The 23,603-nt window shown below is 31.2% G+C and overlaps 1 protein-coding gene across 3 annotated transcripts in view; it reads left to right on the top strand.

The window, feature by feature from the left end:
- Positions 1 to 23,603, top strand: part of dsb (debris buster) — a 409,190-nt gene that overhangs the window by 296,655 nt on the left and 88,932 nt on the right. The window lies entirely within an intron of this gene.

The raw sequence follows: 23,603 nt of genomic DNA, 5'->3' as shown, positions 1-23,603 counted from the left end.
ATAAAGTCAGTATTTTACAGCAGTTCAAGGGTGTTAGATCTTATTCCTTCTTCTCTTTTTTAACATTTGGTTTCGCCGATACTTAACTTTATATATATATATATATATATATATGTTTTATATGTAAAACTTGCTGTACTTGAGACCATTGAAAATTAGGAAAACGTAAATGATTTAAAAAAAAAATAATTTGTTAATATTAGGATTCTAAAGTGCATAAAATGTAATTTTTTCTTCAAATAATTAATTAAGTGCTTAAAAAAAATATATGGGATAAAAGGAGTTAAACATAGCAAAAAGGGATATAACATATTTTTCTGGATTAAACATAGAGTATGGTCAGGTTTGTACAAGGTTATAGAGAAACTGTCTCAATAGGCAAGGGAAATTCGTAGAACAACATTTTCAATACTAAATAATTTATTTTATTTCAATTTACTTTTTAACACAAAAAGATTTTTTTTAAATTTCAAACATTATTATATGATAGGACCATTTATTTCGTGTAACTGGAGAGTAAAAACTAGATAATAACGTAGTCAGTGAAATGCACTATAACGTATCCGTTGTACTCAATTCTTAGTTAGTAATGTGATTTTGATATTTCTTAAATCCGGCAAAGTCATAAGATCTTAAATCTAATTTTCAAATTTATGACTGATATTAACTTTGAAATTCTTTTTCTTCTTCCAATCATTTCTTCCTTACTTGCCTCATCCAAGGTTATCGAATGAATGGACGTTCTTCTTCAGTCTTCTTCAAAATATAGACAGTATTTCACCTTGAAAATGGTTGAGGGTTGAGTGATTGGGGAAAACGGGAAGCTTTCCTGATAAGGAGCCGTTGGTTATAGAGAATTTTGTAAATAACTTCCGTTTTCTATTTTGATTATAGATCGTGGTATCGACTGTTCGAAATCCACTGCCATCTTTATTTTGATAAAAAATGAATATAGTGAGTTTTGCTGATCATGTTTGAGATATACGATTTTGTGCAAGGTTATATCATGAAGCTTGAATTTTGTAATAAATATTAAAACATGGATTTATGTTACACACATCTAATGAGTGATTGGACGAGGAACCAATTAGGCTGATAAGAATTGTTGATATCGATAGAGCTAATGGTGTCGATTACTCCTTCCTCTTGAGCTCACTGTGTTATTCTATTTAGTAAATTTTAATACCACCGAGTGTGAATTGAAATTATTAGAACAAATACTTTCTATAATGCAATAACCTTTGGTAGCAATTTTATAACCGTTTGAAGATACGACCGCCGACACAAGCTCAAATCCAGCTCACAACTGTTTCCTAACTCAATTGAATATTCATAACTGAACGCTCCCAAATTCTAGAGCATATCAAACTGCTGTACTAAATCATAAGAGAAATTAATCAAGGCCCAATGGTCATGGTGGATATCCATTTCAAAGACAGAAGCCTTGAAGGAGAAGGAAATTATTTAGGCAGGTTAGTAGAGGTTTTAGGAAGTGAAATAGTGAAGGAAACATAGTTTGAGACCTTAGAACTCTGAATATATGATGAGTGTACTGGATTCATAAATCGAGTTTCAGCAGATCGATTATTAGCAAGTCTAAAGGTAACGTGGTTTGGTTGCCTATATGTTTGCATGAGTTATGATCGAGACCTAGATAATCGATTATCAAGAACCTTAGTTTACAATGTAAGTCATATTAAATGGTGTTCTATATTATCAAGTAATGGATGAACTGTAATACATATGGAAGAATATCAAAATTATATGCATAATAAAATAAAAATCTTGTTTGCAAATGAATGTTAATTTTTAATATTTTTAACTTTAAAAATATTCCTGGGTAAACTTTAAGATGAAATCAGTGGTGTAGCGTGAGTGCCAGCTGCCCGAGGTAGAGGAAAATTGTTCTACTACTTTATTTAGGTAAATCAATCTAAAAGACTAAAGTATACTGTAATTTAAAAGAACGTTTTGGCAAGAACCATCATAGTTATAGTGTATTTTACAGATTAAAATTACATTTTCACAAGATATTATTATTTACTGTAAAAGTTTGTTGCCTCCTCGTACCCACTACACTACTGGATTAAATAGAACTAATCCTTTGGCCGGACGATTCTCATATTCTCGTGCATAGAAAAACTAGACATTTCACTAATTTTCGTCCACCGCTTTTTTTTTTTTTTTAATTTATATTTATATTCAATACTATATTCATTTGTTATTCCGTTAATGAACGGTCTATAATTATCGTTTACTAGTTTAATAATTAATTTTCCAAATGTTACTCCAAGAACATCTCAATGAATATAAATTAAGAACCATAATTGCATTAAAATGTTTTATTTCCCTCTTAAAGCGTACACATCTGAATAGATAATAAGATTGGTATTAATAAAAAATATAAAAAAGTTGTGTGATATTTCTCACAACAAAATATGGATTTTCCTAACGGATTCTTTACATGTAATTTTTCATTTGACTAAGTTGATATAGGCATTTTAATGATGTGACGATAATAAAATTTTAAATAGTTGAAAATGTAATGACTTTATCCCAGTAGGACATAATATGATTCGAACTTTTATTTTCAGGATTTATTTATTTTAATAGGAAGTATCTGGGGGAGTGGGGTAGCTCAGTGGCAAGGCATTGTACCTATAATTCCAAGGACCCGGGTTCGAGTCCGGCTATGACCGATAATTATTTTTTCCGTTTCTGTAGCCGTGAGACAACCCTGTGAGTTCGGGAGCCCTCCGAGGTCCATCCACTATCATAAAGTGGGTATCTTTAGATAGGGAAAAATCTTACGGTCGAGTGTAATTCTGATCAAATTATCTTCTTGCACAACCGTTAGTATAGTAACAGTACTACCTTATAAAGTACATACAATCAAATATGTAATACAACAAAAAAAATGTATGAATTTTTATAATGAGTTTGAAAATATGAGTGTAATTGTATTTATTATTACAGAGTTAAAATTGAAGAAAAGGATTGTGCAGGATGACTCCAAAACGTCAGTTTCATATTTAAAGAAAAGGGATATATCAGAGTTTATAATAATAACAATTTTATTTAGAAAGTACTTACTTATCACTGAAAACTTCTGTTATTGCAGAATGCTAATTATTATCTTTTCCAACTTATTTATTAACGAATAGTAAACATTACCTTAAATGTTGTTCAAAGTACCTTGAGCATTAAGTAAGACTGGTTTGGCATCTTTTATCTACAGAAGCAGTGCTCGTACGGCAATGGATGAGTGTTATTGTTGAGCAAGTTTCAATTATTCTTCATAATAAAGAATCAAGGTCACTGACTTGACTAGCATATACATCTTGTCTATCGTTATCCCCCTCCCCCCTTGCCTCCCCAAAAAATGGTGGTGTTAGATATGGGGAGCGTGAAGAATTTTTTTTTTAACCCTTAATTAATATTTTCTGTTAAGACAGTTAACCCTTAAACACCCCGTATAATATGCCCTATTTGTCCATTTATATTAACTTTAGTCTCGCTAGGTTGTTAGATTGCCCATTGTACGGCAGTCTTAAATCAAGTTTTTTTTTTCTTGTTAATGTTAACGATTGTGTTTTTGATATACGTTTATATAAACACAACATAAATTTGTTTTTTTTCTAGAATGGACCAATAGGTTTATTATAACATTGAGAAGTGGTATAAAGACTATATTTCTAAAAGGTTCAGACAATTATGTCATAATGACCACGGGGAACATATCTTACGCAAGACTCGTAGGTGACCCCCTGCGGGAGAACAGGTTACATCCGAATGGGAAAGTGGACCGGCTGGACCAACTGGACCACTTCCTATTCGGATCCGTTGCGCAAGTCGTGGGTCCGGGCCCCCAAGAGTTCTCGAGAGGAAGCCGCGGCCGTAGGAGGGCGTTTTGGGATCCGATCTTGAAGGAAATGCGGTTTACTATCCTAGAGTTATATAAGTTGTCTTATCTCCTCGCTTCGTAAAGAAAAGAGTAGGAAGATGCTTATGGGATCTTCTTCGGATCCGTAATTAGAAATTGTAAAGAGGTTTACGTAACTTTAAGAATTGATTACGGCTGAACTTCCGGTGAACTGCCACAGAATAATCACGGCTTCATTATTCGTTATTTAATAAAGCGTTTTCTTATCAGCTTCATCTACCAAACAAAATGCATAAATTGAGTCTGATATGCAAATTTTAAATTGATTTTGATTGAGGATAGTAATTATTTATCATCACCTAGAATTTGTTGAAGTTAATTGTTCGTCTTATATTGTTCTGTTTAATAAGTAATTTACGTTTTAATAATTTTTTTGTTTAGTCCGTTTGTGTTTGCTGCTTTAGTGCACTCAGCATCCACTGGCTCATTTTATGGGCTCTGCTCTACCCCTCACACGTGGGAGATAGAGTGGGCTCAGGAATCCTCGATTGTGTAAATACTGTATATAAGTGTGAAAATGTGACCATAAATTAATTTAGTTTTATTATTATTTATTCATTTTTTCATGCACCTAGTTTGATTATGTTCATTTTCTTTACCCTTCTGTTTGTATATATTTTAAGAAAGCTTTTATTTATTTTTATGTACTTTTTTTCATTCTTAGTTTAGTTTATTTTAGTATGAATGTGATCAATCATCACTATTAGCTATTACCCACAAAGGTGTGGCAGATTGTATTATCTATCAATAAATAAAGATTTTTAATTTTTAAAAAATTAGTCAGTGAGTCAAGCCTGTGATTTTGGGAGCCCTTATATAGTTGAAGTAGTACTGTTTTTTTCATTGGTGATCTAACTCTAATGCAGAATTTTTACTTATCAAAATTAATTAAAATTTTTGGAGAGATGTTCCATAACAATTCTCACATAAATATACCATATCTGAATTATTCATCTCGGGCTTTGTAATTATGCATGATGCTCCGTTTATTTTTCTGGACAAATATTATACCTTAAAAGTTTTTTTTTTAAACATCTTTTACAACAATGATCAAAATATCGGTTTTTTATTTTACTACTATAAAAATTATCCTAATATTAATTATGTCTTAACCTAACATGTCGGAGGTAATCTATAGAAATCAGAAATGTTATAATGATTCCAAAACCTATCATATACCCTTTCTATATTCATATTTTCAAATATGGAGGGGATAGAGTTAATGTTCTTATTTATTTATTCAAATATTTTTTAGAACTTAAGAAAAATTCTAATTCTCGCACTGGATGACTGGCCCAGATCTCTTAAGGATAAGAAAAATAATTCATTTCACTGAGCTCTCGGCACCGATTTATGGATTCTAATCAGTTTAATCTAAATATTTACTTGTTAAAATCAATTTAATTTTTGTTTCGAAAGCTGAATTATTACAAAAATTCAGTCTATTCCTACAGAAATAGATTATGAGCTGATTTATGAACTCCACTACTTTAATTATTTAATTATGCAATATGACAGTAACTGCTCTGTTTATTTTTTGACAAAAAGTTTACCTTAAATGAAATGGTCATTAGTACAAAAATATATATGTAAGTTTTCCAACCAGAGGAAGACCAAATAAAAGACGGCGTGATCAAAGAGCAGGACTACTCTTGGACTACTATGTATAATATATTATATTAATAAAGAAATAGTAATAAAGAAATTTGTAATCAATTATCATTTATAATCAAGTGTTCAAATACAGTATAGAAAATAGTTTATTATTATTAGGTTTTTAGTTATTATTAAAAGTTTGTATTAGTATTAGTTGTTATTATTATTTTATTTTAAATTAATGTAAACAATTTTAATCAGTATAGAAGTGTAAATTTTTTATATACTAGGCTCATATCTCCCAAGGAAGAGGCTTTTAGTCAGCTAAAGAATATGAATAAAGCTGTTGTTATTATTTTTTAGTCAGTGAATGAAACATTAGGGGTATTCATGATCTTTAGTTTAACATGTTAAAGCGTGTTAAATGGAAAAACTAATGTTAAATGGAGAAATATTTCTTTCTTTCGCCATGTTAAAACGATATAACATGTAACATGGCTGAGAGTCTGTTAAATGGAGAATGACGTCACGAAACTGACCAGCTGAGCTTGTTTTATTTGTTGCCGTGTTAGGTTACTTACTCGTAGTTTGTATTTTGTTTTGTTTTTTTCTTTTGTCTTGTGTTTTGGACTTTTTAAAAAATACAATCAGTAGCCAAACTTTTACACTTCTACTTTACACTTATTTTAGGCATGTTATAATAAATTAAAGTAAACAATAACATGAAGTTTTGGCAGGAAAGGTTACTAAACAGGTTGCTAGTAAATCCGCTAGGAGCTGTTATGTATTTAACATGACTTTAAATAGGGCTTCTCACAATCCTATACTTATAACATTTAACATGGTAAAACATTTTACATTTAACACAATATCATGAATACCCCTATTGTAACCAGGCTCCAAGTAACTGGGTAAAGTACGGACTATTTCCAGGCTTCTAGTCAGTTTCCACCGGTGTGCTAAAACTTTAGTTTAAAATTACATTTATTTTGTGTAAATCCTCATTGGCTGTCGGAAAATAGTAGTGAATAACTTTTATTTACTTATTAACTGATCAGTATGAGACTTAACAATGTAGCGTTTTACCTTTATAACTTCTCTTTACCGATAGATTTAATTTCTATTTGCGGAACAGGTTTTGTAATATTCCCCATGATTTCTTATGGAAATGTGAACCTATCAGGTCCTCAGCAGGTTTACGCAAACTGGTTTTGTTGCTAAGAGACCTGCTACACATGAGGACAGATCTTTATACTATATATCCTGCTCCTGAGGACATAAAATATGGTGAACATTGTGCAATAGCCTTAATGGCTTGTTTTAAGTTAAATGTAATTTCGTTATGAAATGTTTATACTTCCTTCTTCTTAGTAGTTATTACATGAAAGAAGAGGGAATTTACTTGAACTTCCTGAAGTACATACAATAGATGTAATTCAGCCTTCATGATCTACGGAAAGGTTCGAACAGCAGCTCTTAATCTTGATGGCCTCTCTGTTAATGTACATAAATCAAGTCACGTAGTAATAAAAAGTAATAAAAATAATAGAACCTTGCACTGTATGATACAGACTATTTCATATCAGATAGTTTATAGTCAATTATAGTATTTTAAGAGAGGGAAAGTTTTTTCATTTATATTTATTATATAAAATACCGTCAAGATTTGTTACCGAATTCTATATGGTCCAAATTCAAATAATATATTAAATATTACAAGATTAACTTAATAAATTAAACTTTTAAAACGTAGAATTTAATTTACTTATTATGTAAATTAATTTACTTCAAATAGTTGAGAAAAAAAGGACATAAAAAACCATACACACTTATATAAATTAAAAATATTTCCTGAGTTTTACTTTTTTTCACTTAGATATTTTGTAAATAAAACATTCTTGACCTCTTGTTTGTATATTTTTGTTAAAAATAAGTTTCTTCTCTTTCCGTTCCATATTTCTCGTATCTGAATAGAATGTGGCGTGAATCTTCGGGCTGTTTGCATGATTTACAATTTATTTATTTTTTTTTTTCATGAGGTTAAAACACTTCTTCGTGCATCCGTGTCATGCCAATTTGTCAGTTCTTAATTGTAGTAACAATATATTTTCGGCTGAGATTCGGGCTAAATTAAGGTAGAAGGCTTACAGCTGGCTGGGCTTGATAATAACCTCTTCATTTTAATTAGGATTCCCGGACATAACGATCTTGCCATTCCTTCATCGCTTCTTCCTTTGGGTTAATAGATTTTAATAGATCCGGTATATGGACCTTCGAATTATCTTTTTCGCTTTTTTTTGTATATATTTTTAAGATTTATGACTTTTTTATATCTATTTATTACTTGTTTAGAATATATTTTATATAAATCACTTTTTTTTAAATTTAATGTTTCTTATCTTTATTTGAAAGCATGCATATAGTTGCATGTCTTTTTAGATAATTGTGTTTTTTTATTTAAGGTTTTGCTAAAACAGTAATTGTGTATGAAAATACGATTTTTATGTGTATATATTGTTGTTTTATTTCAATTTTTTATTATTTATATTTGTATATTTTTATTTTATTTTATGTTTCCCAAAGAGGGAAAAGAAAGAAAGATGTATTGGTTTAAGGGAGAAAATATGGGAAAAAAATAATGTATTGCTATTATGTATTATAACTTTACTATATTATACCTATATAATTTTAAGAATTAAAACTAATTGTTTAACTAGGCATTGAGCAACCCAGGCAAGGTAGCACAACGGTTATGAATAAGGTTTTTCTCTCTCTTGTCTTTTACTCTGTCAATAGCCTCGGTTCCAGACTAATTATGATCTTCTATATTACAAATTTATACAGCTGAACTTCAGGCGATTTCAACAGCACTTCATTTATCTATAGAAAGTGAATACTCAAACATACTCATTTGTACAGATTCAATGTCAGCACTCCAGAGTCTATCAAATTTCAATCAAAGCGGACCTACGATAGACAAAATTCATAACTATCTAGACATACTAAAACATCATAAAAAAGTGTTTCCTTTCTCTGGACTCCGGGGCACTCAGGAATAGCTGGAAATGAGGCAGCGGATAAAGCGGCTAAAGAGGCTGCTACAATGAACGTTCCACCACTCCAAATTTACGAGCCGAAAGACATAAAGGCATTTTTAAGGAACAGAATCCGAAAAAATTGGGATTCAATGTGGGCCGCCGTACCACTCACCAATAAATTGAGAAATGTAAAAAAAAATACACAAAAGTGGACAAGTGCCATAAGGGGAAACAGAAGAGAAGAAGTGGTTGTTGCAAGAGTAAGAATTGGACATTCCAAATTAACTCACCTTCACTTAATCACAAAAGAGGACCAGCCTATATGCCAAACCTGTCATTCCCCATTATCAATAAAACATATAATTGAAGAATGCCCATCATTTCGTCAAGCCTTCGAAAATAATAAAATTCCACGAATAAGAGAATTGGCCCTTAAAGACTCGGAAGAATCCATAGACAAAATAATAAAATTTCTCAAAGAAACACAACTTTATACTAAAATATAATCCACCAATACCGACCAGTGTAAAAAGAAAAAATCTACATTCAACTATAAGTCAAGAAGATAGATGAAGTAAAAAGGGTGTAATAACCTAGATGTTGATCGCCCTGAATAAAAATCTAATCTAATCTATTACAAATTTATTTATTTTTTTATTTTGACCTAAATGCAACATATATATTCTTTCTTGTAAGCTACAATAGTATTATCAGAATCACCGTCCATGTTCAATCAGAATGTTGAGAATGTTGGTTTTATGGTTAATAAAAAATTATCTTTGCTGTCCCCAATATCCCATGATAAAAATGGCCTGATAACGCAGATAAAATTATTTTATAATAAAAAAAGGTAAAAAAAATTTAAACTTAGTTTTTAAATAACAGTTTTAGTCTCCGAGACTGCAATAAACGTGAAACATTATCACATACATTCCATAAAGTCGCCTGTTCTCTAAAAAGATAGAACTTTTGTCTAAATGGCAATTAAATAAGAACCAAGTAGAAAACAGACATGACATGAAAAACTGTCGGGTTGTTTCGATAAATAGAGTAATGTTCAGGACAAAAATTGTAGATCGTACGATACACGATGTTAATAGCAATACATTTGTCACTATTACTATAAAGATGAAACCTGGGCTCTACTTATATTAACATAAATATTCTTTTCCAAGCACGCCTGCACGATAATTCAAAATAAAACAGGGAAGCGGCCTAAGGTCTTCCGTATCATTTATAATGAATTAGGCATAGCTTAGTGGTAACTCTTGCCTAAATCTCCAGGCTGTCCTTCGACCTTGCAGGCTGGAGGTGTTTCTAATGGTTCCTCTATTAACACCGCCTCCTATAAATCACAAAACTCATCTAGGAACGAAACAAATCTCTTAAAGTACGAATTAATTGCAGCTGTATCTTTTTAATAATTTGTAATCTATTCCTTCCTTGATAAGCAACAGAAGCTAGAACGAAATTTATTGAATCTTAAGCATATTTTAAATCTAATGTAAAAAAAAAATTAATTCTTACTGTGGTAACTTCTTGCCCGTCCGGCTACTTGAAACTCTCAGATCTTGCGAATTATAAATGATAATAATTTTAATTAGGGCTAGAGATAGTCTTTTTACGATTTGAATTCCTTATTTTTCTATACAAATAATTATAATGAAATGGTTTATTATAACTGAAAATAAGTATTAATTATTTTATTAAAAAGCTTTTAGATAGCACAGTTATTGCTTTCTTTCGTTCACAAAAACTATCTTACCACAACAGGGAAGGAGGTTTCGAACCTTTTCCGTCTTTATTTCATTGCATGAATATTTTTTTTTAAATAATTTATTTATTGTTATTTACAATTGTATACACATATATACAACAAGTAAATTTGCTGTAGGTGACATAATACAAATATGTGGAGAATCTACCCACTGATAGAACTCCAATAACATTTCTAGAGGAGAAGATCTCGAGGCCATCTTCTTTTAAGACGCCTAGGAGGATTATTAGGTAATGAAGGAGAAGCCAGGTTAGAAATTTGGGTGGATGAGAAGTTTATCATGGAAGGAATGGTATCATATGGAACATTGAGGTCCTGATGGATGACTTGATTTGTGACAAAGTAAGAAGCATTAAGGATATTATGAAGGATTTTGGACTGTAAGGATTGGATTCGGGAGGAATTTGATGCATGAATATTAAATGGTTCTCGCGAGAGCACGCTGTGGTTCTCGACAGCTTCAAACACTAATAACTTCGTAAGTCATCTTGAGCTTTATTAATACATTTGTTTAATAATATAGATGCTTGAATAAATAGTTGAAATCCTGAAATCACAAATGAACAGTAATAAAAACGTAACTCTGACAAGGGAACAGACCATCTGGAACAGTTTCCACGATTATCTCTTTTACAAGAACTCTATACTACTCTATAATCCAGCAATTTCCCCCCATTTATGGGCCTATATATCGAAGGTGTTGATTGGCCATTAATAAAACCAGGAATTGTTCACTTCACGCGCCCCATGATGCTCGGCCTAAGAAGCCCTCATATCCTTGGGTGTATCTATTCCAATTTACCGGGAACCTCCCACAACCAAGTAGTATCATAAAGCATTAAATTATATCCCAGTAATCTTCACAAGTTGTTCTTAACCAACATGCGTTTTGCACTAGTAATAATAATTTTTATGTCAGTCAGTCTTTTTTTTTTTGTACATTTGATTGCTTAGAAAGTTGAAAAAGTAGGTTAATTGTTAGTTTTAATTTTTTACATTATGAATAATATAAAACGCTCATCAGCGAAATTCTTGACAAATTTAGCCGTTAATCAGTTCATATAAGAATTTGTTCATATCTCTAATGAAATAATTCTAACAACTAGGGCAATATTAAATTAAAAATAGAAAATACAGGAGACAAAGATAAATTTCGTTTGAAACGTAAATTTAATTGTAAGTTAAAAGAAACCTTTATGTTTCTAAATTACGAGTACATTGATATTGTTAACTTTCGTATAATTAAATCTTTATTTCAGAGTTCCCTTATAAGAATTGTGAACCACCTGGGTTGTAATTTTAACTCTGGATTGATTTTTTGTATCCGATTTATAAAAAAAAAAAATTCGATAAAAAATTGTATACCAAGTGAAAACGGAAATTCAGAAATTTTTTAAAAAAAAGGAGTTACAAGAAAAATAGTGAAATATTTAAAAATATGTAAAATAAAATGTAAAACATATCAGGAAATATTCCTAGGAAATACAAACATATATGTATATATTGAAGGTGTAGGACAGAATATTGAAGATTATTTAGAGAAGAAATAATATCTTCTGAGTACCGATGTAAGTAGAATGTTTCATTAACCTCTACCCTAGGAATGACATTGAGCCCGATGAAGAACCGAAAGGTTGAAAGAGTTCACATATTGGATGATCACCTTGACCCAAATCTGTTTTTTAGAATTATTTCAATTTTTCCTTTTACTCATCGCCAATATAGGCATCTAATATGGCACCAAGGCTATAAATAGGGGTGTGTGATGTTCTGGAGTTATTAGTACCAAAACGAAGTGAAATTATCGTTAAAACTGAAAAAAAAATTTCTTTTTAGGTGACATTATTTTGTAAGAATTTGAACTTTTTTAAGTTTTTAAAATTCTCAATAAACACTGAAGGATGGTTGTTGACGCAAGTATGATTTCCTATCTGAGCTGTCTACGAGGTTCAGCACGTATAGACACAAATGTCAGTGTTATAGGCATAAAATTTCGCAAAGATTCACTAATCATTTTTAATATCATTATTCGATATGTTTTGAAATAATATTTTCGTTAATTTAGAATTATTTGATAGTGAAAGGACACATCAGTTATAACGATGTCTACAGGACACGCACAATTGGTCACAGTATCCGATTGTCGTTACAACCGTTCACTATAAAAAACCTCTAAAGGAGGAATTGGAATTTTTAAACATCATTTATTGTTACTAGACACTAATTTCGCTATTTCGACGATTGCGTAAAACCTCACTTTTTTTTAATAACGTTGAACATGTATAGTAATTATATAGATTCACACAATGGCAAAATTATAGGTTCATCTACGGTATCAAATTCTATTTCCAGTTCTAGTGATTGTTCTGAAATTTTATTTCAGTAGGCCGCAATATTCAATTATTCAATTGTTAATTGTTGACGATTGTACTTCGCTGCAAGCTTAGAAGATATGGTAGAGAGTCTATTTTTTGGCTAGAAGATGGCCTCGTGACCTTATATTGTGAAATGTTTTTAGAGTTCTACTACTGGGTAGTTTCTCTACATGCTGTATCATATCATTGTATTTTTTATACAGTTGTAAATATCAATAAATAATAATAATAAAATAAAAAAGTTGGCTAAGTTGATGTTGGTCCTACTATGTTCTTGAAATGTGAAACTCCTCCTTTTAAGGTTTTTATTTGGCATGATGCACCTGTTGAAGTAAAACAGGAAAACTAAACTTAAACGATTTACTAGATGGAAATGAATCCTCTCTCCTTCAAAAGATGGGTTTAAAATAGAAGAAACTTTAATTATTTGAAAGGTTATTGTTCATTATTAAAACCGATCTTTTTTTTCACTCTACCGATTATTGTTTGACGCAGTGTGTTGTAGAATCCCAATGTATTTGGGCAGAATAGTCAAATAAACCATTTCTCTCGTCATCAAAGATTCGTTTTAGTCGAGCTTGCTTTGTAAACGTGGTTGCTATTTCCGTTTGTAAATCCATTGGTAAGGCTCTCAAAATCATAGGTCCGGAAATATTCGACGGTATAAAGATGTATTGGTTATAATCCTCCGTATATTGCTCGTAATAATGTGATTTTAACCAATTAAGAATATTCATATCCATATATAAGAATATGGATATGAATATTCCTCGGTAGTATAGTAGTATTTCCGCCTGTCCCGGCGATGACCGGGTTTCGATTCTCAACCTGGGAGGTTTTTTTTTGGGAGCGCGTTGGCACTATGGTAAGGCACTAAGCTACTTTATCCAAGGACCCGGGTTCGAATTCGGCTGGGGCAGATAATTTTAGCCGTGAGTCAATCCTGTTGGCTCTGGAGCTCTCCTGGGGTCCACTCAGCCCCATAAGTTGGGCACCCTTAATTGGAGAAAAATGGTGGTAGAGCGTGATTTTACAGAAATCACCTCATTATATGACCGTTATTCTCAAACAGTGCTTAGTTACAAAGTACTGAACCCATAACCTTCCATGGATCGTAGCAGTTCACATTATCATCATTATATGAAGGTCACAAAAGAGCAAAATGAAGGATAGTAGAAATAAGATGAGTCCTGATGTTTAAAACGTATTTTATCAACAAGATACAAAATTTGTATGGAAGAGATTTTTACAAGATACCCAATAAAAGTAATAAATAATCTTTTATTATTGAAAAATATTAGTTTTGAGAAACCTTTATTATTATATAGAAAACCAATTAAGAGAGAGTGAAGATCGACCAGCATATCTGATATATATATATACGTGCAGATAATATAATAGAAGAAGTAGAAAGAGAAAGAGATAAAATCTCCTAGACGAACCGGCTTCATAAAACAAAAAGCTGGGAAGTTTCCAAGACATAGTTGCGTCATGACAGGCTCTTCGAGTAGCTTTTGTACTATAGCATAGTATAGGCCAACACAATATTTAAATAAATCACAAATGCAACAATACAAATCAATATCTTGATATAAATATCGATATTTATGATTTATATGAATTTTATAAATATCTACATAACAAATCACAAATATTCAACGCTATGAACATTAAAGTGAATCACCAATTCCATCGGCGTTTTATTAAACTAATTATAAGATTTAAATAGCATTGAGGATGCTATTTAAATTCACTGTTCTAAATGATTATATTATTTAGTTTTAAATTTTCATTTAATATCATTTTGTTATTTAATGTCAACACCTTTTATATTTTTTCAATATGAATAAAATATTCAACAGGAGTATTACCCCACAAAATCGGAAGCCTTGAACTTATAAAAACGAAAAACGATAACTTCAGTTTTTGGCTGTAAAATTTTGTTTTTCTGTAATTTTTGTCTACCTTCGGACAAGTTCCGAGTTGTTATGGCTCCTTATAAAGATGCCAGTTGATCGTAATGTTACTCGAACATCAGTTTGACTGCTAAATTTGACATTTCGTTAATTTTTTTTTAAACAACATTCTTCAAGAATAAGAGGGAGATAGTAAATATATGGTTAATTATTCTTTCTTTACATTTTTGATGTTATAAGAGGCCTAGGCACTCCGAAAGTGAAAATAGAGAAATATACAAAAAGTTCATTATCCACCAAGCACATCAAGAGCTTGGTAAATGATTTTGATGTTGCTATTGAGAATATTGTAATGTGATTATTTATTTTCAGGTCATTATTCACCAATAAAGCGATGTGCTGCGCATTTATTTCACGTGATTAACTAACTATTTTAAATTATTAATACAACTTTTGTAAGAATTTTATAATTTAATATATGACTATAATAAGGCCTAACCGAACTTACTGAGTTGAGCATTGGAGTTCCGCTAAACCATCGAATTCCTCTCGTATTCAATCCTAACAGTCCATAATCCTTCATAAAATCCTTAATGCTCCTTACTTAGTTACAAACTAAATCACCCATCAGGGTCACAATGTTCTGTATGTTGCTGATTTGGCCATAAGTTACCAATCCTTCTAGGATAAACTGCCTAACCTCTCCCAAACCCACTTATTTCTTACATGGCTTCTCCTTCATTACCTGATATTCCTCCTTGGCTTCTTAAAAATATTTTCTCCTCTAGAAATTTTATTGAAGTTCTATGAATGGGTAGATTCTCCACATGTCTGTATCATGTCATTGTATAACTAACATCAAATTTACAAGTGGTATATAATTTAATAAAAATGTAAATAATAATAAATAAATTATAAATTTTTTTTTTTTATAAGATTCTGTTTGATGCATAATCCAGGGTTAGTAATTATTATTAGAGAACTGAAGCAACATACCTAAAAAACGTTTAAGGAGAGCTCAGAATGAAAAATTTATGTTTTTTTAAGGTTTTGAAACAGCAGCGATTTTTTATTCCCCCTACCTATACTTGGCAGATTCATCAGTTTTGATTAGCAATTATACATAGTTTTCATTAAAGTGGTACAAAATACAAAATTGGGATGAGATAACTGCTTTGTTTTTCTTCTCAGCTCTTGTACTAATACAAATACAAAGGAATTTTCTAATTCTAGCATTACTACAAAACTTAAGTAAACATAAATTCTTTATCTCATCTAAATCTAACTAGATAATTCAGAAAAATAACTAGTACAGTGGGCGAGTTCCAAACAACAAGACCAGATAGAGCTCGTTAATGATCGTTCTGTTCCAATTCCTTATCTCCATCTGCAACTTTGCGGTCGCTGGCTGTTGAGTAAGAGGACATAACTCGAGGCGCTAGTCTCTTCACAGCTCCACAGATGTATAATTTGAACGATAGTCCGTAATTTCCTACTTTTCGATTCCTATTGTATTTGTTTATTTTTTCCAAACCAGCTTTGAAGCAGGGGATCGTTTGTTTTCATTTCATAGTTAGGCAGCATTTGAGGGCCGTAAAAATGATATTATTTCGGATTTTGATACTAGAGTTATCGTATTATAGCCGATATATTTATAAATTAATTATTTTTAATATGAATGTTTAAACAAAAATTCTATCTGTGGGCCATATTATTCCCTTTGACCATCCAAAAGCTGAGGCATAATGCAAGACCCATATTCTCAATATTTCTTTGCACCGATTCCTCCCCTGTGGTTTACAACCAAATTAGAGGCATATTCTCATTTGAGCTCCAGAGCTTGATAGAAGTTGAATAGAGTTGTCAGAGAAGAGAGGCCTAGGCCTCTTTGAGGCACTTGTACAAACCAGTTCGTAACATTATATTGTGAATTTAATGTCTTAGTCTTTATATCCCTTCCATCCTAGGAGTTGGAAGATTTAACATATGCTAATTCCGGTTGGCTCTACAATTCTTGTAGGTCGTTGGCACCCGAACTAGACTACACAACTGCCTGTCTTGGCCTACTACAATCCAGTTTGCTGTATCTTTCGCGTCTTTTTTAATTCTTTCTATCCATCTAGAGTTTGCCTCTCACGTGGATTCTTGCTAACTGTAGTAGCATTAATTGTTATGTAGTGCCGTGTACGGGGCTTCGGCGGTTCTAAGGCATATATTCATGTATTTATATTTATATTATATGTATTTTATATATTTGTATTACGTATCTCTATCGGTTCCTGATGGGAACCAACTGAAAAAGTATGGAATCTCTCTTTAACTTTTCTTCCATCTATTGTTGTTTTTTGGTATCTTCTTCTCGTCCTTTCCTTCATTTCTCATCCCTCTGTTGTTTTTTCTTTTGTTCCTCATCCCTATGCTGGGGAATTGTTTCTTGACTTGGATCACTGTTTCTCCAACTGGCTCCTGTTGTCATGTCGGTTCTTCGGATTTCTTATGATCAGACTCTTCTTCTGACCGTTCTGGCTTTGATGGTTCATTAATCCCTACTCTTAATGCCATTTTATTTAAACTTGTGCGTATGTTATTTACTTTCAATGAATAATGGGGCTAAGCGCTAACACAAACAAAATAAATTCCCCTAAGAACTATTAATAATTATCTAAAGAATATCCCGATGAAAAACAAGCCATTTTATATTTTTATTCCAAAATAGAGAGTTTGGAATTGGTATATAAAATGGCTGCTCACGATAATGTGTTCCAGAACTTTGCTGGCTACTGGGAGGAGGCATTTAGGTCTTTGGCGTTTCCGTCTCCTTGCCACCTCCCTTGTAGAGCAGTATCGAGTCTGCAACCCTCCACTTGCTGGAAAAGTACCCCTTACCTAAACACTTGTTGCAGCATCTATGCCATCGAGTACTTGAGCCTTCCCAATCCTCTGCTGGTCCACGGCAAGACGAAGGTCCCATATATCCCATGGTGGACATAGGTCGGTACCTGGTGGGTATACCGTGCGTCTCACCATGCTGTCTTCTGCGCTATCCTGAGACAGATCGTCCCTTGGTTATGTATAATCTACATACAGTTTTACAGCTTCCTCCAGAACGGTTGCCTAGGCACCCCTTACTCTGATTGCCTCCATTAACTATAGAGGCTTAATCTTGACCAGTACCTCTCTGTAAGGGATACCCCAGGGATTTTTATCTGTCTCCTCAGCAATGAACTCGTCCCAGAACAGCAGTTCATTGTTAGTTCTTTTCCTACATGTATTAAGGCTCTATTCAGTAAGTTGTTTTTTAGTAGTTTATCTGATTTTATCAAAATTTTGGTTTTTGTATATCGACAAGATTTTTTTTATAAAAACAGTTTTCGTTTTACTATTAGAGATAACTCTCTAATAATAAGATTGGAGTTAGATTTTTATATTGTACCAAAAATAAACTCTTAATATAAAATTTTAATTACAAACACATATAAATTGAACTAAATACTTAGTTCCAACAACTTAGAAACTTAGTTTATATCATTTAGTAAATAGAGTTCTCGGGGTAAACATATTATTGAATGGAGTTCTAGGACTATGTGAAGAGTGGTCCGTTTCTGTTCTCTTTTTATTCAAATAATTAAATCATACATTTTACAAGAAATATATTTTAAGTTTTAACGCAGGGATACCTATTTCAATTATAAAATATATTTCAAGAATATTATGTATTCATGCTCAAAAAATAATTGAACTTCAAGCTACAAGGAAAAAAATTTAAATTCCTCAACAAAAATGTGAACAAAAAAAATCGTTTTCAAAGGCGTCCGGATAATATCGTGAACTTCTGGAAAAATATAAAAACCTGTTTATTCGGCCATTAAGGGCGAGCATTGGGTTGACTTTTCCTCAATGTAACCATCATAAATTAGCAAAATAAATAAAAGTATATATAAAGCGTTGTAAGCGAAAACAATAAAAAGTGATAAAATCTGTTCGTTTTGGGACAAGATCTTGTTTTAAAGGTTCTGTGAACCCTCAGCGACCACATGCTCATCCTCTGGAACCTCCTCATCAGTCAGAACCCAATCACAACCTCTTGCATTAATCAGAACTCCTGTTGAGGAATTTGTTATTAAGTTTGTAGTAGAATGAAAACTACCAGCCATAGTTACCGCAGCCAATGATATGTGGCCTGGATTTAAAATGCTAGTAAATACTGTATATCAGAAATGATCAGGGATAGAGTAAAGAAAAAATGTACAATTACCCTTGGGAATTATCTCAATATACTTCTGATTTTGTGATTTTAAACATTAAAATGATTGAATAGTCTTATCAGGTTATAAATATCATTTTCATAAAATTGAGTGAGTGAGAATATAATCATATTGGTGCTCTAATAAAATGACGTTAAAATAAAGCTTTAGTGAGGAAATATTTATTTAAAACACTACTTTTACTTGTACTTTTTACCAAAACTACTTCTGCAAAAAATGATCTGTAAAACTGTCTTGTAGATAGTTATTGATTGAAAATCGCCTTTAATTTATTCTTATATTAATATTTAACTTTCTTATTTATATAATGCTTATTCTTTTCATACACTTCTAAATACAAAAAACTTAAAATGGGTTATAATATTTTCTTTGCTATTATTCTAAAACTGCTTAACCAATGTGAAATAACTATTAACAAACCATAAGTAGATGTATTGCCGAAAATGTTTCGACATTGGCTCATATAAGCAATGTCTGTGGCGATTTCAAAACTGGTTCCAAATTAGATGCGGCACTGTAACCACACAAGGGTCCAATTCATGTTAACATTATTTTCTATTACAAACACGCTACTCATTTCTGATATTAATATTGAAACTAGTATGGTTAGCCTATTCTTTGGTTTTTTAAAGGTTAACTCTTAAAGTCCCTTAAGTATTTAAGTCCGCATAAGTGAAATGTTTTCCAAGATAAACATTCGTGTATGATAATGTTTTACTACTGTTCTACGATTCTTAACACTGGGGCTGTCTATGAGCAGCATTTTGTATATTCAGTTACAACATAATTTAATTTTCTTAATTAATTTCGAGAAGAAATGTTTTAGTTTTTTTTCACCTCTTAATTAAAAGCTTAGGTAATGATTTCAATATTTATTTTATTTTAATATTGTCACGCATTTTAATTCGTAATGTTTTACTTTTTTAGTCTTTTATTATTACCGTAAAATTTTAAAAAATCAACTATATATATTCTTGTTTTCCCTTTCACTTGCGGTGCATTATTCTTACTTTCTCTCAAACGTTTCTAAATTTGGCTAATAGACCTAACTGGTAGGAAACTTTTCTTTGTCGTCACTTGTGGAGTCCGTAAATATTTACAGTTTTTACAGCCCTACAGTTTTCCCGCTTACTGTTCCCGACATTAAATGGTGATGGAGCATTCTAATTGAAAGAATCTTTATAAAACAATAAATAAATAATTTTTAATAAAAATTATTTAAAAAAAAAATGTAATTAACTTTTCCATTGAAAGTACATAGTTCATTAAATTATCAGCAAGGAATGCTTTATTTCGCAAAAATTGCTGCCCAAATATATTTGTTGCTACTTGACAAATAATCTATCTATCCTGGGCCGCCCATAGCTCACTGGTTAAGACACAGTATTAATAATATGATGTCTATTGGCGGTGCCGGTTCGAATCCGGCCTGGGACATTGACTTTTTTCATTGATTGAGGTCCCAAAAAATGAAGAACTTTGACCCCCAACCATGGTTAGGCCAAAAAAAAAAAAATCTATCATTTCTATTAATATTATAATTAGTACACTTTTATTTATTATTTTTTTTCTTTTCAATATAACGTTCCCATTAAAATTGAATGTCATTACAGGATACTTATGATAACTAAACTTTACCACTAGCTGACTATTATATTTTTTTTTATAACTCTATAGCAATCATATTTCTCTTTTCTACTGATTCCTCCCATGTTTTGATTTTTTAGTAGAAACCAAATCTTTTATTTTATTAGATATTCTTTAAAGGTTTTGATTTTTAGTCTTTGATATAAATACTAAACACTAAAGTCTAAGTATGTATACATTTTTATTTATTTTTTACGAAGTATATTAAAATATTGTTAATTAAAAAGGCCTTTTAAACTGAAAATTGTTTTACCAATTGACCTAGAAAAATAAACTCTTTTACCATACACGTCATAAGTGACTTAACGATCTTTCCCAACAGCTTTAAAAAAAATATACAAATTGTCCAACAGTTTCAAGTGCAAGGGATTCACTGAATAAGAACAAATTAATTATTTTAATAATTAATTAAGTCGGCAGATACAATTTTAGACCTGGAATCTTTATTTTGTTCTAAAAATTGAATTTTTTTCGTTATAATAGTAGGCTTTTGATCGAGACGACTTATTAACTCCGTAAATTCCTACCTTCTACATAATTTCGCATTACCTATTCCTTTCTCACTGATAGATTAGTCAAATAGAATAAACCAGAATTGTTTCTATTCATCCCTCTTCTTTCAGACCGCTGTTGTTTCTGTACGTCGATTCGACTATTACAGCAGTTCGACTAAACAAATGGGCAAAACTACCAATTCATTACGAAAAAGTGATCTACATAATAATTACTAGGTCTATCTGGACATACGGAGCTGAGCATTGGGGCTCCACTAAACCAATCCAAAATGTAAGGATTTGTCACAAATATGATCATCCATAAAGACTTTAATGTTCCATATGCAACCGATCTAGCGCAAACCAGATATCAATCCTTCGATTATAAACATCCTAACTACCCAAACCCATTAGTTTCGAACCTTGCTTCTTCTTCTATTCCAGACAATCCTCCGAGACGCCTGAAAAGAAGATGGCTACGAGACCTTCTAGTGTAGAAATATGATTAGAGTTCTGCTACCAATGGGTAGTTTCTCTATATGCCTGTATTACTCCATTTTGATCTTACATAAAATTTACTTAATGTGTTTTTATTCAAATTAATTTGTAAATAGCAATAAATAAATAGAAAAAGTGATTACAGTGTTGTCGAAAACCAGCTATATGTGTAGTTTTCATCGTAGATTATGCCAATAAAATAACCCAGATCTCAGTCATCTCACTCATACTTGAGTTACTGAAGCTGTTGTAAAGAGAGTGAGCCTGTTCTGCTCTCTTGCTTGCCATCTCATCTAAAGAAAGTGACAGCGAGTTGAATAACACTTTTTTATCATCGTATCATCCTCGATTCAGTAAATATAAAACAGAATAAGAGTGAGAGTTACTTCGTTGATTTCAGGACTTATAATATCCATCGAATTAGTATCTCTAATAACAAGAATTAAGTCTTAGTTTAAAAACCTTTTTATGCTTTATCTTTGATGATTACAATAATTTGTCCTGTTTTACTAACAAATTTAGTTAGTTACGAAAAAAATAGATATTATAGAGCTAAAACCTAAGTAGATTAAAAAAATACTGAATGTAATATAACTAAAATGTTTGTTTGTTATTGTTTAAAGGCGTAAAAAACAACAAACAAAAATGTTGATATAATTGATTTTTTTTTTAATCACTGGTAATCTGCTTCCCGAGAAGTGTTAAATAAATAAATATAAACTGCTATTATGCCTATCATTATGTTTAATGAGAATTTTTAAAGATTACACAGAGCGGTTTATTTCCATATTTTTTATATACCACCATAAATCATCTTTTTATAATTTTTTAAAAAACTATTTCAACATAGATAGTAAGGTATATAAGAAATTAATGATGATAATCATATATAGTTAAGGTATCAGCTACAAACAATAAACAGTAAGGTATTGCACAAGAAAGCTGTTTCGTATGGGCGCGTAGTTGTGTTATCAATTGCTAATTACATGCCTTTGTAATAACTACGTGACTAAGACAAAGTGCTTAGGATAATAACTATAATTATGAAATTACTAACTAGTGTTTGTATTTCGGATAAAGAAAATTTCAATACCTAAATTGTGACTAATGGGTTTGGGAACTAATTATTTAGTTTTAAATGACAAGATAGTTATTGGGATAATTTTTTAGCATATTGGAAACTTATTTTTCTTTTATATTCAAATATGCAACTATATTTGAATAAGAAAATTAAAATTGCCTAATATTTATTCATAGAAGTAATGAAAAATCGAATGATTATTGCGTTAAAGTCTCCGAATGAGAGACTTTAACGGTGGAATTATAGTTATTTCTCATGGAGATATTAGATATTTGATACTCATATTATCTCTATTGAAAGAAGAGTTTGTTTTAAAAAATACAATAAATAAAGTAATATTTTTGCATTTATATTATATTTGCTAATATCTCCAAATTTAATTAATTAAATTCATTTAAACTTATTAATTAAAGTTATTCAATCAAGGGGTCGATTGAGCGTATGATTTTCAAAACTGTGAATTTTTTATTGCAATAATTCAATATATAGTAGATAAAGTATTAGCACAAGATTATTATTTTTTTGAAATTAGTATTTAGCATTTGATATCCTTGTTGAAAGGTTCAGTGTTCCTAGCCTATATCTATCTCGTTCTGCTGTTGTGTATGGGCGGTTAAACAATGAAATAATCTGAGCCTTCTCAGAATGCGTTAACCTTTTACACAGAAGAAAACATCAAAACAGTTACTAAACAATTAATTAGTAACAAAATAGCATTGTTATGATGAAAAATATGCTCGAAAACAACAGGAAACAAATGGTGCCTAATATGGCCTACCTAGGAATCGATAAGCCATATTATAGGTCCCTGTTTTTACAGAATTACATCCTCTTCTTTAAAAAATAACGGAACGAAATTCGAAAAAAATCCTAGCAATATTCTGAAAGTAGAGATGTTTAGCTTTCGAAATCATCAATAGGCTCCCAGATAATGGAAACACATCATTCACAAGAAAGATGAGAATTTAGCTCA

This window comes from Halyomorpha halys, unplaced genomic scaffold (assembly GCF_000696795.3).
Source record: "Halyomorpha halys isolate HHAL.00 unplaced genomic scaffold, Hhal_1.1 Scaffold493.1, whole genome shotgun sequence".
NCBI classification, from domain to species: domain Eukaryota; kingdom Metazoa; phylum Arthropoda; class Insecta; order Hemiptera; family Pentatomidae; genus Halyomorpha; species Halyomorpha halys.
This window is presented reverse-complemented; position numbering and strand designations above follow the sequence as displayed.